This window comes from Bombus flavifrons, chromosome 1, assembly GCF_040668555.2.
Source record: "Bombus flavifrons isolate JBK064 chromosome 1, iyBomFlav1_principal, whole genome shotgun sequence".
NCBI lineage: Eukaryota > Metazoa > Arthropoda > Insecta > Hymenoptera > Apidae > Bombus > Bombus flavifrons.
The window spans coordinates 7,165,030-7,182,019 of NC_138442.1; the positions used below are offsets into that span (position 1 = coordinate 7,165,030).

At 38.9% G+C, this 16,990-nt stretch overlaps 1 protein-coding gene across 4 annotated transcripts in view; it reads right to left on the reverse strand.

Moving 5' to 3' along the window:
* LOC138180539 (frequenin-2) overlaps positions 1 to 16,990 on the reverse strand; it is a 49,382-nt gene that overhangs the window by 11,757 nt on the left and 20,635 nt on the right. The window lies entirely within an intron of this gene.

Genomic DNA, 16,990 nt, shown 5'->3' on the forward strand with positions numbered 1-16,990 from the left:
AGATAGAACTTGTCCTATTTCGAGAGGGACATCTGGCAGTGGTCGCAAATCTTATCTAGGTGGACGCACCTCCGAAACTTGAGAATGGTCTTTGTTTTTCTAAATGGTATGATACATTTTTTAGACGCCATTCGATACAGTTTTTAATTCTCTACAGAAGAGTATAGAAGTACCTAATTCGAAAAATGATTAGTTTAAAAGATATTTCAGATTTAATATTGTAAGACTTGAATGAATAGCAAGGGGAAAAATAAGTTCCGTTTACAAGTTTTTAAGCTTTTATTAGCTATTATTTAATAATAATACTAACACATATTTAAAAATGAAAATATATACAAAAAATAACATATATATATCAAACAAAGAAGAGTTTCACAAGTGTAGCAATTATATAGGATCGAGGAATCCCTGCCGCAACCAATATGCTCCCACGTCTCTGGGCATTTCTCCCTCCCTCCAATTCAATAGCAATGTTGCGGTCATTGCGTCTCCTGGAGAAGTGTCGATATTGAATAGGTATCCTGTCCGTTTTCTCAACGTAATACGTTGAGCTATACGGTGTTTTAACAATTGCCACTCTTGGTCCCGCACGCCTCGCAGGCGAATCTTTCTGGCCCATGGTGCCGTCGTTGTATATCTTTCTGGTAGCCAATGAATCGTACTAAGGTCTTGCTTGGTTTTAAACCCCCAATCAATTAAAAAGACGATGTAACCCGTCTGCGTTTGTTCTAAAAGAATTCCTCTCTCCCAAAAACGGTTTCTTCTAAGATTCACTAGGACAGCGACGAACATCCCTGGTGCTAAATCGTCGACATCTGGCAAGGGCAAGTTGGGACGCATCGTCATCTCCCAATTGAGTATATACGTTATTCTTGGCCACCCTCGTATTCGTACCCAAATCGTGGAAAGTGATTCCATACTTGTAATTTTGACACAAACCCCTTCTTGAAATGCTTCGTTTGTCCGTTGAAAAATTTCCATCTCTTCCATGTTTCTTCAAAAATCTGAAATACCAGATTTTGGCTACTGCGATTACCTTACTCTCTCCTCGAGCAGAAACGACACATTGGATTTGCCGGAACTCGGCTGCTCTTATATACGGGGTGCATGCCATTGTCTATTGCGACGAAAGTGGGGCTACAATGGCACATTCTCCTACTTATTTGCTTACCGTTTGAACTAAACGACCTTCTTCATTTGTCTTGCTTCACACTATTTTTGTCCTCGCAACGTTTTATGGCAGTGTTAACAATATATAAACAGAATATATAGTTTTTGTTTTTGATACGCCAGTGTCAGATATCAATTGTTGCTTTTTATTAAAATAAATATACCATTATTGGATGCTCTCTTTAACATGCCGATCCGTATTCTTCTAATTTTTTAGAATCTTCAAGCTGATAAAAATATCGCTTGAAAATAGAAAACGAAGAGCAGTATAAAAAAACACTGTCAACGATTGTGACGTGGGCTTATGTGTCGCAGCGTGCTTTAAAATATATCGCACTCAATTGTATTATTAAATTAAATTATATTATTAAAGTAAATTATTCAAGTTCAAGTATATGCGTTATATCTTTAAGAAAAATTATATTTTTTATTATCTTATATATATCTATCATAAATTTAATTATCAAAATACTTCGTTCCAATGTGTTACAACGCGTGAGATGGTCCGCGCGCCGTCCCTCATTGTCTGACTGCCAAGGGTCCGCGTACCGTTATTCAGACCCTCATTAAGCCTAAGGCCCCATCATAAACTGAATCTTTTAACTTAATCTCTAATACTGCAACTATTTTCGGTTTATGGAGGATCCTTAGAACAATCCTTAGATTTATTGCACGCTCTTACAAATTACGGACAAAGCGGATATTTGTCTATCGGAAAAGCGGGGTTTTCCCATAAACAATGACACTCACGAGCTACGTTGGCAGGAGATTTCCTTCTCCTATCTTCATTTATTAACACTAGAACTATCGGCATTTGAGACGTAGCTATCTCTACCAAAGCCAGTCGAAATGATTGATCTTTAAAAAATACGTAATAGTAGAATATTTTTATATTTATTGATCTATTATTATCTTACAAAATGAACTCCATGTTCTGAGATCATAAAAACTATACAATAACAACTTTAATAATAACAATAAGTACAATAATGGAGAATATTTAGTATCAAAACGTTTGGTAAGAAGAATGTTAAAATAAATTTCCATTGGTAAATATAAGAAGTATAATATAATAATTCAGGGTGGTTGGTTACTGGTGGTACGAGCGGAAAGCGGGTGATTCTACGCGAAAAAAGAAGTCGAAAATATAGAATAAAAAAAATTTTTTTTTTAATTTTTCCATCGAAACAACGATCTACAGTGAGATCCGTTATAACGAGACGTGATAAAGTGCACGCGTACCGAGCGAAAATTCAAAGTCGATTTTCTCGAAAACAAAGGCTCAAACGAAAAATTTTTATTCTATATTTTCGACTTCTTTTTTCGCGTAGAATCACCCCCTTTCCGCTTGTACCACCAGTTACGAACCACCCTGTATAACAATAAGCGTAATAAGCGTAATAGAATAAATAAAATACAAATATAATTTAGATTATTAGGTACAAAATTTATCATTCATCACATTTCTTACAAACGTAAACTTTCTTCTGCCAGCATTTTCCGCATACATATTTTTTACAAAGATTGCAAATGATGGTGGTCTTATTATTATTACAGTACCGTATCTGACACTATTTGCGAGAATAAGGTGAGTTCTCTAACGTACTTCTGATCTCATATGCTCTATGTTCTATCAGTGATTTTTCATTGTCAGCGGCAAGTTCATCTACTAATTGAAACATAAAATCTTTTCTGGATATCTGCTGACCTGTGGTTTTCTTATATAAAATCCAGGCAATTATGCCAGATAAATCTAAAATATTAAAAAGTATTTGAAGTGGCCATCTTCTTGAACCCAATTTCACGCTATATTTTTTTGTAATTACTGAAAATTCTCAATGCGAGAATTGATTCTAAATTTTAATAAATAAAATAAAAAAAAATATTTTTTGCTGGTCTGCTATATCTACCCCAAATTTTGTTTTATTATAAAATTAGACCGTTTCAGGTAGGCCCTTTTCGCTTTTTCCTAAATAAGGAAATCCATTTGCGACATACTTTGTTTGAACATCAGATGCCAGCCAAAATTTAATTCTGAATTTGTCGGGTTTATTCGGTAAATATCGCGTAAACCTGCATCTGACTTTGGTTGGGGAAAGTAGCTCGTCTATTATAATGTTTGCAGCAGGTTTATAGCAATTCTGGCTGTTTTCAATAAACTTATCCCTTACGGATGATATTAGTGCAAATTTGTCATTTTTCAAACGTTGATTTCTTTCATCTTTTTTGTCAAATCGAATAAATGTCAATATTTCAACAAACTCATTCCGACTCATTGTACTGGAAAAGAAGCTTGGTCCCCATTTTATATTCCACAAATATGAAAGTTTCAAATTTTTCGCTTCGTATGCTCTCCGTACAATATTCTAAGGAATGCTTCCAATTTTGTTGTTCAAGGATCCATTTTTTACCCAAAACTCGAGAGGCTTCTGATTCGGTGCAAGATGTACGTTGCAACATATGGCTGTCGATCAGTAAGGAAAATGCGCTAATTACTTTATCTTTCATGATACTTTTTTTGCATATCCTGTGGACCGGATGTGTCTTTGAATATATTGTGCAAGGGTAATCTCCCAGAAGCTGACTCTTTCTGAATTCTTTCCCATTTGGTTCCGTTTACAGCAATTTCATTTGGACTATAGCTTATACATTTGTACAAAAATTCCAAAAGAAAGGCCCCTGTTCGGAATTTTAGTTGGCCGTCCGTTTATGGCACGGACAGGCCCATTTCCCTCATTAGGAAATTCCGAATTACCGGTCCTCCCAGGGCTGTAATTCGGAATTTGAGTGGCCGTCCGTTTATGACACGGACAGGCCCATTACTCTCGTTAGGAAATTCCGAATTACATGTCCTCCCAGGGCGGTAAACGTAATGACTCGAGGCCAGGAAAACCCAGGAAAGGACCAGCCGGAAGGGAACAATGGGGAGAAGAAATCCAACGGCGGGAGGAGAGAATCAGGAACGGGAGAGTTGAGTTCATCTTCAATCATCGGACAGTACAGACTTAGGACGACAATAGTTCTCACTTAGTTCGGTTAAGGGGGGGGGGTAAGGTTAATTCGTACAAAATAAGACATGTTTTTGTGAATTATTTGTGACGACACAGTTAAAATCACTTTATTAAAACCAATAGTACATTAAAGTATGACATTCGAAGAATATTGTATAAAATTTTCACGGAGAAATATTAAAAAATACGGCAATGGCAGCCGCAAATTTTCGCAAAATCGGCTAATTTATCCCTTCAAAGTGTTCCAAAAAAGCGAAAAATTGAAATTTCGAAAAACCCTCCCAGCTTTACCTGGGGAAAACTGTTACCTAACGAATGAACTTTGATTTTTTGATTTCAGATAATCCAGCACCAAATTATGAGCAATTCTACTTTTTTCCCAGACACGTCCGAATAATTACTGCCATTGCCGTATTTTTTAATATTTCTCCGTGAAAATTTTATACAATATTCTTCGAATGTCATACTTTAATGTACTATTGGTTTTAATAAAGAGATTTTAACTGCGTCGTCACAAATAATTCACAAAAACATGCTTTATTTTTGTACGAATTAACCTTACCCCCCTTGTACGAATTACCCCCCTTAAGTGCTACAACTAGTACAAATAAAGTGCCGTCTAAATCTAACACTCGAATTATTTCATCTCCTCCACCTTGAACGTTAAGTCATTCGAGGTACGCGATATCGACCGATCGGTTCGACCTGACCGGTTGCTCTTTAGTCGATAATACGCAACAGCCGACATATACAGGGTGGTCGGTAACTGGTGGTATAAGCGGAAAGGGGGCGATTCTACGCGAAAAAAGAAGTCGAAAATGTGGAATAAAAATTTTTCATTTGAGCCTTTGTTTTCGAGAAAATCGACTTTGAATTTTCGCTCGGTACGCGTGCACTTTATCACGTCTCGTTATAACGGATCTCACTGTAGATCGTTGTCTCGATGGAAAAATTAAAAAAAAAATTTTTTTCATTTTATATTTTCGACTTTTTTTTTCACGTAGAATCGCCCCCTTTCCGCTTGTACCACCAGTTACCAACCACCCTGTATTATAACCTGTTAACCACAATACTCACTCAACCACCCCTATTATCCTAATTGAAATAAGGGATCGATCGATCGATCGATTCGTGGCGTCGATTATTCGAATCGTAACGGGAATTTACGATTCCCGTTGACGTGCTTCTTCGAGATCGCGTCTCTCCGCGAACGGTCGAAAAACACTACGCAATATATTTGCGTAGAGAGCAGCATCGCAGTGCTATATCGTTTACGCACAATTCGCGTTAAACTTTACAGAGAAACAGCCCCGTACAAAATTCAATCGCATCTAAGAGATTAAAGACCGAACTATTTGCAAATGACGCGCCCGGGCCAGTGCAACACGAAGAGAAGGAAACGTCCACGTACCGAGCTCGAGGAATTGAAAGAATTCGGAAACGGCGGAGAGTTCGATCGCTCGATCGATAATTCAATAAATGAAAATTCTTATGGATGAGACGAATCGAAGGAAGTCGATCGGATCGAAGGAGAAGCAGAAATAAAAGACAAGTAAATCGGATTCGCTGCTTCAAGGAAAATGAACGTGCCTCAAAGGAGAAGGTTAAGTTGAATGCGTGGCCCGCTTCTTTCGTTTGTAGGCCGCGGAAAAACTAACCTAGATTTGTGGATGGACATTATCGGATGCACGTACGTTACAGCAATGGCTCAGAGAAATTTCTGTCGCGTTAAAAGACGATCGATGACCCGAAAAAGGATGACGTTTTCCCAATTTTCGGTCGGATTTAGTCAAACAGTTTAGCGTGACACGACGCTCTTAACTATTTCTCGTAGTTCATGCATGTTGCAATCGTCAGAGTGAAAAAAGAAGTTTGTCGATTCGTTTGCACAAAAAATATACATAATTTTGTGAAGGCCTAGACTAGCTCAACGTACCATACGAAAACCGTCTATTTCTTCGATAACTATTTAAGTTTCCTTTTGATAAATCGCGCATACATAATGTTTCTAGTAGGCCGGTTTGGTCGCAACTGACTTTTATAACCTTCGATAAATTTGCGCATGGTTTTCGAGGTAGCACGCAGTGACCGAGACAAGGCCAACCCACGTTTTCGTACACGGCTTGCGTTCCACCTTTTCTTCGCTTCTCTACGTACCGTATAACGGATCGCCTCGCAATTATGCTCGGAATGCCACCTACGCAATTTTATTTCATTCTAGTCCTTTGAGTTTCGCTCGATTCCTGCAATTTATTACTCGAATTTCATTCCTATCGTCCCTCACTGCCGAGATCTTTCCACAAGACTGGAAGGGAGTGTTGCCTGCAACGTGGCTCGAGAAATACTTTCATTTCGGTGCTTTCGTGCTGCAATGCCCTTTCGTTGCACCGTATCGTACGTACCAAGCGCTAGTACTGAGTTGCTACATACCGAGTGATCTGGCCGAAAGCGATGAGAACGTGACGCAAAACAGACGTAATTGACAAATTACGCGGTAGGAAAAGCGCGTTGACGTTTCGATATCCGATTACAAAATGTTCGCCTGTCGTCGTTATCGTCCGCCAACGTACGCGTTCCGTTCCATTTTCCAGAATCGACCTGCTCTGTAAAGTTCGACGAACTGCAAATACAGTCGACCCTCGCATAACACGGTTAATTGGTTGCAAATTGGCGTTGCAACGAAACCGTGTTGTATAAGAATATCGCGTTAGTCTTCAGTGTACCGTGTCGTAAGAGGGTTGAGCGTATGCGAATATCATCGACGCAAGCTACGCGAATCAAATAAATTCGAGGTACGGCTGCTTCTGGTCGCGAAATGAATTATCGTTCTATTTCGTGGTTTCGTGATTCGCCGATGCGCTCGATGTTCATCGACGAGGAAATGGAGTAACGAGAGGGGAAAATGCACGTAATATATTTTTCATTTCGTTGTTTCGCTATCGCTGTGACGATCTTGATCGCTGGCAGCGATTAGATTCGCGATCGCGTTTGCCTGTTGCTGTATCCTCGAATACGATAGAAATGTACAGAGAAGGCACGCGTCGAAAATTTACATCTTCACGGTGAATAGGAAACGACCGAAACCTGTTGAGTTTCGACATCGTAAAATCTGGTTACGCGTGGAAAGTAATGACACGGCAAGGTAAAAGGCGATTAAAACTCTGAGAACCGAATGCACGAGTATGGTGCGTTCCACGAGTCAAAGAACAACGTCTTTTCTCTCTCGCAAACTTCTCTCTTTTGCAAATTCGTCTACTTGCAGATTTTCCAAATGGACATGAAGTTTGTCCGTGAACGGAACACGCGACAAGCAAAGCAAGGAAGCACAGACTGAAAAACGAACGAGTATACAAAGTGGGGCGCTGCTGTTCTGTAGTGTCAGCACGTTCGAACGGTATTTAAGGTTGGCAACTAAGTGATTGGGGATTTTGTCAATGCCACCTGATGACAAAACCCGCAATCACTTAGTTGCCAACCTAATAGCTGTAGCGGAGAAAATTCGACCCTGCAGCCCCATTATGTTCTTGTCGGATCTACGACCACTTGAGAAAAGAAGGGTCACGTCTGACTTGTTTTTTCTTTACAAACTTAACAGTAATGTTGTTCTTTGTCCGCGACTCCCTCAACTTATAAATTTTGATGCCACCAACAGATCGTTTAGATGGTTTAGGTTCTCCAGATCTTTTCTACCGCCGTGATTCCTTACTTGTGAATTCACACCCAGTAAATCTACTCAAGATCCAATATGGCTCTTACTGCATGTGTGTCGATGTTTTTGGCGTTGGCATCGGTAGCTTTAGAAATTCGCTTCGTATAATTTTGTGAGGTTACATGCTGTTACATGTCTTTTGTACTTTATTTGTATCTTTCCTATGCACTCTACGTAGCTCCTTCGGTTCTAGCATCGCACGTGAATGGAGATTTGTCGTTTATTCAGCCTGTTCCCATTTATCTTTAGATAAATAAAAAAAAAAATACACAAATAAACAAAGGTTGAAAAAGAGCGTAATCAGCCGGCGCAGGAGACTCGTTGTTGGAAACGCTACGAAATCTATCGATTTTCTGGACGACCGGCTGACGCGTAGCGGAAATTAGCCGACTACGATTCGACGTTGAATTCGAGACAAATGGAAATTTTATTTCTCCGCTGACATCTTACGACGAAGCACAAGTGAAAAAATTGTTTTAGAAGAAGATTTAATATTACGGAACTTCTTGTCACAAGGTGGCGCAGCGCGTATTTCTTGCCTGTTGACTATTAATTATGACGCGTGCACAGCTTGACAGCTAATTACGAAGAAAACGTCCGGCGAAGCTTGAAACGCTTTTTAAGACGCGTAAAACCACCAAAGCCTTTAGCAAAGGGACGTTGAACGTTTTAACAGCGCTGTTCCAACCTCACCAGCGTGTAATGAGGCGGAGAGAAAGTGAATTACGCGCGTCATGAATCGTCTCACAGTGTATAACGTTGATGTAATAAGGTGTATCATCGCGGCTGTTTCGAGGTAAAATTTCATCGACAAAGAGAGGCGCATTTGTTGCGGAATACGATTTCGTGGCTGATTGAAGAAAAACTGGAGCAAAAAGAGGCCGGCCCGTCGAGTTCTCTCGTCGACAGAAGAAATGATAGGCCGTAATTCAGTGGAAAAGTAGGAGTTACGTCGACGACACGACGTATTGAATAAAAAAAGGGATTATCCCTGTGCAAAAGACGATACGACGAGCTAACGTCACCTAGAAAAGCGTCAGCGGCTGGAGAATAAAGCATGGAAAAGATATTACGAGCTAACGATAATTTCAGCCACGTGGCTGCCACTTTATTGCTCGACGATGTACACTGAGTCGTCACACCGAACGAATAATTTATACCACCACGTATACGCGACAGCTGACAGTGTCGGTCAACTTCCAACTAGCTTTCCACCGACTGTTCGCGTGTTTATCCGCTCGACTCTTTTTTTAACAATTTTAGTGCATACGCTGTTCAACTGTACACGGTTGGGTAAAAGTAATCGCAGTACAGTCTGGCGGAGGGTGATTCTGCGTGAATAAATATGTCGAAAACGTGGAATAACATTTTTGTATATCACGCTTGGTTGCTGAGAAAATCGGATCTGAAAATTCGTCAAGTATATTTCAATTTGGCTAATTATCGATCAGATATGAATAAACAATCGGTAGCAGGTTGTTATACACGCAGAAACGAGTAAAAAATGTACAATAGAATTTTTCCAGTGAAGGCCACGCTTTCAAAGATACAAAGTTTGAACGCGTTTCATTGAAAACGAACTGATCTGCTGTGCACGTGAAACAATTTCAAATTTAGTTTTCTCGGAAAGGAAGCATCTTATGAAAAAATGTCGTTCTACATTTTTCACTTGTTTTCTTGTGTAGTTTAAACCTCTGTTGATTATTCACTCTCGTTCGGTCTGGAATTAGCCGAATTTACGTCCACTTGTCAAACTTGCAAGTCGATCTTTTCGGGAAGGAAGCATTTTATGAGAAAATTTTGTTCTACATTTTTCACTTGTTTTCTTGTGTAGTTTGAACCTCTGTTGATTATTTACTCTCGTTCGGTCTGGAATTAGCCGAATTTACGTCCACTTGTCAAACTTGCAGGTCGATTTTCTGGGAAACGAAGCTTCAGAGGAAAACATGTTTTCTTTAAATTCTGTTCTTATTTTCTCACATAGAATCGCCCGCTGCTCGGCTCTACTACGATTTCCCTCCTATTTATTCGGATCCTTCTGTGCGAAATATTCTCGAAATTTCTAATCTCGCGACGATTTCTAATCTCCGCTATTCGATGTTTCGGTCGGTCGATGGATTCTTTGGTCCATGCGATTTTATCGGGTTGGAGACAAAGGAAGAGTCTGTGGAATCTACGAAAAATTGATCGATTACGTAGAATAAATAAATACGCATCGGAAATTGGAAGACTGTTGGTGAGGAAGAGAAAGGATGACAAACGTGACTGTTGCCGAGTTTCTGTTGGCCGAGTTTGCACGACTACGCGCGTTGTTTATCGAATCCGCAACGTCAAATATTTATCCGAGAGAGGAATAGCATAATGGTTTCGTAGATAACGCATTGACGAAAACAGCCTGGAACCAAATGCCTAATTAGCTTATTAGTTCGATCGTTTTAGCGAACAATTTTCACAGTGCTCGGAGGAAGTTTCACGCTAACCATTAGGACTTGGCGGTTTTCGTTGCGATCCAGCCGATATGTCGTGTATCTCACGGCGATCTGCCAGGCTTCGTAATTGGTTCGAGGCCAAGAAGCTTTAATTAGAAACTTCTCGTCCATTTGTTTCCCTTTCCCACGTCCCCTTCTTCCTTTCCTTTCCATCATCTCCAACGATCTTTATTTCCGTATATTACATTAAATTCAATTAAATGTTCATTTTCCCTGCGTTCATCGTTTCCCCTATTTTTCGCCTTTGCTTTTCGAACAACCGCGCTCGTGAATATTTCCCAGGGTCTTCGCATTTCTCTCTCTTTCTTTAATATCGCGCTCGCTCCTTTACTCGAATTCTTCGATTCTCCAACCGTCTGCCGATTTTCTCCGACGTTCGCTCATCTCATATCCGGCATTTTATCCCATCCATTTGGTTACATTATTTCGAGCGAGTTTCCTTGAAGCTTTTGGCAGCGGTTCGGCTGGCTTTACGCGTCTCTTCTTTCTTCGCGTAACGCAAGAGACAATACGATGTGTATAAAATGTAACGTAACAAAATCGGACATTCAGAGTAAGAGTTATTTTGAACAATTTTTGGAAAAGATTCATTGAGTAAAAATTAACATTCATTTTGTAGCGGCACATGGCCGTAGGAAAAGTTTCAAGTTGAAACGGAAAATTCAAATCTAGGAGAGACCCATATTATTGTGACTTTGAATACTAACGTTGTTTTCGATTGCAAGGTCTAGAAGAAAAAGAACTTTGAATAGATTGTTATTGCTGTTTCTTGGAATCTTCAGCCAGAGTTACATAAGAAGGTTAACTTTTTGTGGTAACGTCCGTCGATATAAATGCATGAAGGTGCTGCCTATAACATTAGTATTATTATTCTTTTTTCGGTTGGTATAGTAACATTGCCCCTAGCGATGATTAAAACCGGCATATGCTATCTTTGTACTTGTATTTGTATTTATTTCAAAACGTTTGACTATTAGAAATTCATTCACTCGTTACTTTATTAAATACACATACACGTTATAATCATCTCAATTTAAATGGAAGGCGGTTATCGACGAATTTGAAGGAAATTTGTCAGAAAATGAAATGATTAAAAGATATCAATTTTTTGTATTGTTCCGATTACGAATAACCACAATATGAGTGATTTTGAATATGAGTGACAATATGAGTATTCTTTTCTTCTTCGCTACCTGTAATCATTATTGCTGGCGGAAATTTCATTTTCGCTACCAGTAACCAATAAAATAATTTAGTTAGTGAGCATTATTATCGACAGCCAGAATTTTATTTTCGTTACCGATAATCATTATCGATGGCTGAAACCTTCTTTTTGCTTATCTCTAACTAATATCAGCGACAAGAATTTTCTCCGTTCGCATTCTATTATTGTCAACTGTTACTAACGTTACTCGTGATTAGTATTCATTGGAAGAATTTCATTACTTATGATACTTGTACGTTCTATTATTCTTTGCTAAAAAATGATATAAAAATACGTTATATCAAAGGAAGGATAGAACGAACGATATTATAACAGTTTTATTAATTTATCGTGCCACAATATTTTTTATTTTATTCTTTCTTTCATATATTCTCATGACGTTCCTTTTTTGCTTAATAAAATATACGTTTCACAATCCATTTTCTTTAGATATGTTGTCAATGAACATATACTAATTACCGATAATGTTGATAACAACTATCCAACTATCAATATTCGAACGTAACCAGGAAAAATATTTGCCAACGAATAATCGTCGATATCTAAAATAAAATTCGGGCTATCCATAATATTTATTGGTAACCAAAAGAAATTCCGGACGTTTATATTGCTTACTATTAACCAAAATTAAACTTGCCTCGTCGATACTGCTTATTCACAAGCGAAATAAAATTCCTCTCCTCGATAATGTTTATATCGATGATCAAACAAATTTTAATTATTTATATGATCGTCCGAAACCAAACGTTTTTAATTAAAGATATTAACTCGTATATTAAAAATTTTAAAATTTGTCTGATATAACTGTTATGGTGCCTAAATAAAATATAATAAAAGCGCTTGCCAAAAGTGTACTACACACAGAATGTGTCTCGACTGATCAAGTACATGAAAATGTTTGGTTTACCCGGCAAATCGTCAGATTTACCGGCCAATGTCGGTGTAAGTCGGAGATAGTATGTAATCAATATTTTCTGCTTTTATGGAAATTGATTGGCAAGTCTTAACGTTTGCTACTAAGCTGCGGTAAATGTCATAAGTTTCACAGGGACCCGTACTCGTACCCGCACCGTATCACAAGTCTTTCTGTTTCGATTTGCACATTATCGCTGCTCTTTTCTGCTATTATCGAAATAAAGCGAGCGTAAAGGGAAAAATTCTATGAATTACCATTCGAGTCAATGCAAACTAAAAACAGCAAATTTCACGCTGTTGAATAGGAGCGAGTGGAAGGAATCGGCCGTGTCGTTCGCTCAAAGAAATAGTCGAAACCAATAGAAATTCAAGGGGGGAGGGGGGTCGCGATTTTCGGCGAAAACAATGTTTTTTTAAATTTACTCGCGTGTGGGATTGGTATCGATTTGGACTAGATTTTTTCGTGCGAGCAACGCGTATGTACGTTTGTCGCGTCAATGTTGCACACGTACGGACAAAAATAGTACAAGCGCGCTGCATATAGTACAATATATAGTTTAGAATGCTTCCTTTACACTCATTTTGTGTCGATAATAGCAGAAAAGAGCGACGACAACTTGCAAGTTGAAACGAAAGCACTTTGTCTTTGTCTCTTATACTTTTGTACGCGAAACTTTTGACATTTAGCGTAGCCCAGTAGCAAACGTTAAGATTTGCCAATTAATCTCATTAAAGCAGGAAATAAATATTGATTTTATAATATTCCGGATTTATATTAACGATGACGGTAAATCTTAAGATTTGCCGTAAAAATCTAACATTCTTCGATATTTTACAAGAGCATATGAGCGTGCCACAGAGCCATAAATTAGCAATAGAAAAACCAAGGGGGCGTAACGAACATCTCGCAGGCCATCGAAACAACAACATAGACAGCGTCCCAGTGTGCGAAAACAAAAAACAAAGAAGTCTAAAAATTATTTAGGTGGTTAATTACATTTTGCGCTAATGATTTTATTTAACGATTTCACATATTGTTTATACAAAACATCAAATTAAAAATATACAAAAATATAGGTAAAATTAAGAACATTAAAAATGACTAAGGATAAATAACACGACTTGAATGTGAAATTAAAAATTCATAATACATTTTAATATTTTTTTACAGTGTGCTGTCGTTTGATTATAACTTCATTTAGTCATAACTGATAGCGTAACTTTTTCATTAATTTTAACAGCACTAAATTGGTATATTTTATTCTATTGGGTTGGCAATTAAGTGATTGCGGATTTTGTCATTAGGTGGTAGTTGCCAACCCAATAGAATAAAATACACCAATTTAGTGGTGTTAAAATTAATGAAAAAGTTACATTATCATTAGGTGGTATTGACAAAATCCGCAATCACTTAGTTGCCAACCCAATATACTGTACTTTATAAAAGCAGAAAAAGTGCTTTAATGCGTGATTAATTGCCAACAATTCCAGGTAAACAATAACTAATAATAACAACAACAACAACAAAGAAAAACAAAAAGTGAAAAAGGGAGATTTCCCTGTTCGATAACGTAACGATGTTCTTCACAGAGGGCAGGCAGATCTCCCTATTCGGTTGACTAGTTGTTAAACGTCACTCTGTTGGATTCCCATAATAAACTCTGCCAGTATATCTAAACTTAAGCGAAATCATTTGAACGACCAGTGATTTCTTAATTTCATCACTCGCTGTGTCTTCGACGTGACAAGTGCATACGTGTCACATTTGTATTAAAAGAGTCGAATTATCTCATTAAAAGAACTTTGTTTTGCGAAACGCGTCGTTTCACGACGTATGTTCCATTCGTCTCGTTATTTACATTTGGTAATGTCTTGTTGGTGTTGCTTTGGACACGGTACATATCGTCGTTCCGGTAATAAAGCTGGAAATCTCTGGGTTTGAGGAGCAAACGCCGTGCCACTAGAAGCATTGGCTTCTCTAATCCTCGCCTCGGCTTGTTCAAGAGGCAAAGAAGACGAAGAAGGGGCGTTGCTGGCAAGGGTTTTGCTCAGAAAGCCGCCTAAGATGAAGAGGATCGCTTGGAATATTCACCGATATTGCCGTCACTGGTATAACACCGTCTTCCTCCGTTTTCCAGTGTCGTAGAATAATTTTCAAAATACAATGAGCGCCTTGGATGAAGAATAAACCAACCATTAAACGAATGCGATTTTACCTTTTTATTTTATTCTTTTGTATTTGATCAAGAGGATTGCCGGCATTCGAAAGAACGAAACTTTCGATAAATTGCATTCGATGTCGATGCGACGCACGATGTGACGTTTGCAAAGTTCATTGACCACCTCGAGTTTTCGAGACATTTCGAAGCAGAAACGAGGCAGCTGATTGGTCGTCGATTACAGTAATTTAGGAAATTTCATCGATCGCAGCTAAAGGCGACTGGAAATTGTCTTTAAACTCGTCTCGTTTTTCCAGGGCTCGGCACACGTGGTGTAACCTTGAAAAAAGGAGGAAAACGACTAGTTCGTTCTACTGCAAGCGATGCAATCGCCATCCTAAGATGTGAAACGGACGGGGCAGGAAAAATCGTCGCGTGGAAGGTCTATCGATCTGCAAAGTACCACGAAAGAGCACCGGGTCGCTCGAAAATCCGGCCGGACGTCATTGAAAACGGCCGATGTGACTGCAGCTTTCGGAAAAATTTCTAACCGGAAATGCGAAATGCAGTGCACGAGCATAAAACTGGAAACGAAGGAAGAAATAATACGCGGTTCTTCAGGCTGTATGCAGCAGCCGAGGGAGAAATGAGGTAAATTCCTCGAGGGGAATACGCAATCGCGAGAAGTGTGCGAGCTCCACGAGTATTATAGTCGTCGTCGTCGTCGTCGTGCAACCTGCAACGTTTAAACGTGTCGTTAACGCGCTCGTGCACGAACGCGGTTCGCCTCTTTTCGAAGGTCATTGTTTGCCGATGCGGCAACGGAACGAAAGTTTCAAAAGCTAGAGCCATCGAAACGTCGAACGCGATATTTATCGCCAGCCGGAGAACGTAACGTAGTAACGTTATGCGAGCGAATTTCGCGGCGCAAGATTTAAAGGCTCGCAGTGTCGTGTTTCGCGGAGTACAGCGTAACGACCACGGCCAATTTAGCTGCGTTGTTTCGAATCCAGCAGCGAGGAATCCGAGACAGGCGCACGTTCGTGAAAATATGGTTATAGCTGGGAAAAGTTGAGCGCGTACGGTCGAACAATACACGCGCTAAAGTTGGAAAATGCAAGTGGAACGACGCGCGACGCCCAGCACAATGACGTTCGTAAAGACGATCGCGTCGTCCTGCTTTTCTTTGCTGCATCGCGCAAAACATCATATATATGCCGAGTTATCGTTAGGTTTACGGGCGTGTAACGAATCTTCATTCGGACTAGCCATCGTTGTTGTACAATAGAGATTATATTTACTGGAATAAATATAATTTTTACACAGTTTGACAAATAACCGTGGTGATTAGACACTGGAGATGTTAATGACAATGATCTTAGGTTCAATAACGAATCCACGGTCAGCGGGGTAACTCTTTGTTAAACGTAGAATATATTTTGAAGCACAAAGTAACGTTCGCTGTGACGCTCGGTATATACTGCACGTAAATACGATGTGATCCTTTTGAATATGTGAGTGAGGAGAGTGATATTATATTTCCTGTAAGAAAACGTCCACGAAGATTAATAATTGAAGATGACTTCGATAATGAAGACAGTGAATATAGCCTTCGAATAGCTGAAGAAATATTACAAACCGTACCATTGCAAAATTATAATAGACAAGGATCATTATCGAACGAGGATATACCAATGAGGCTAGAGGCGCAACATTGTGGTCACTTTCTGAAACATATAGATCCCACGCCATTGAAAAAAAATCCAACAAGAGTTTGCAAAGTATGTACGAAACATAAGAAAAGGAGTGAAACAACGTGGGAATGTAAAAAGTGTCGAGTTGCGTTACATGTACCTAATTGTTTTGAAAGATACCATACAGTTGAAGACTACTAATTTTCATTAAATTAACTAAGTATTAATTTACAAATTACTAGTGATTCAATATCCACTTTGAAATAATAAATTGTTTTTGTTAACTGATCAATTGATCATGATTACGCCCTAGACGTTTTAAAAACACTATTTGTCCTCAAACGTTGTTTATTATTTCACAATTCCTTTTGTAGCCCCTAAATATACATGTCATAAGAAGTATATATCTAGCGCCAGTTCGGGCACATGGCTGAACAGATGGCACAGCACGCGACCGAACTTCTTGCTTACTATGGCTCGCGCGATCGACAGATGGCGTGTAGGCCAAGGGGTTAAATAATAAAACTTAGAAGTAGTTGTTTATGATTTAATCCAATTATGTGTGCCCGAGATTTATGACAGTAAGCTTGGACTCGAAGTGGCACATTTGGTCGCTAA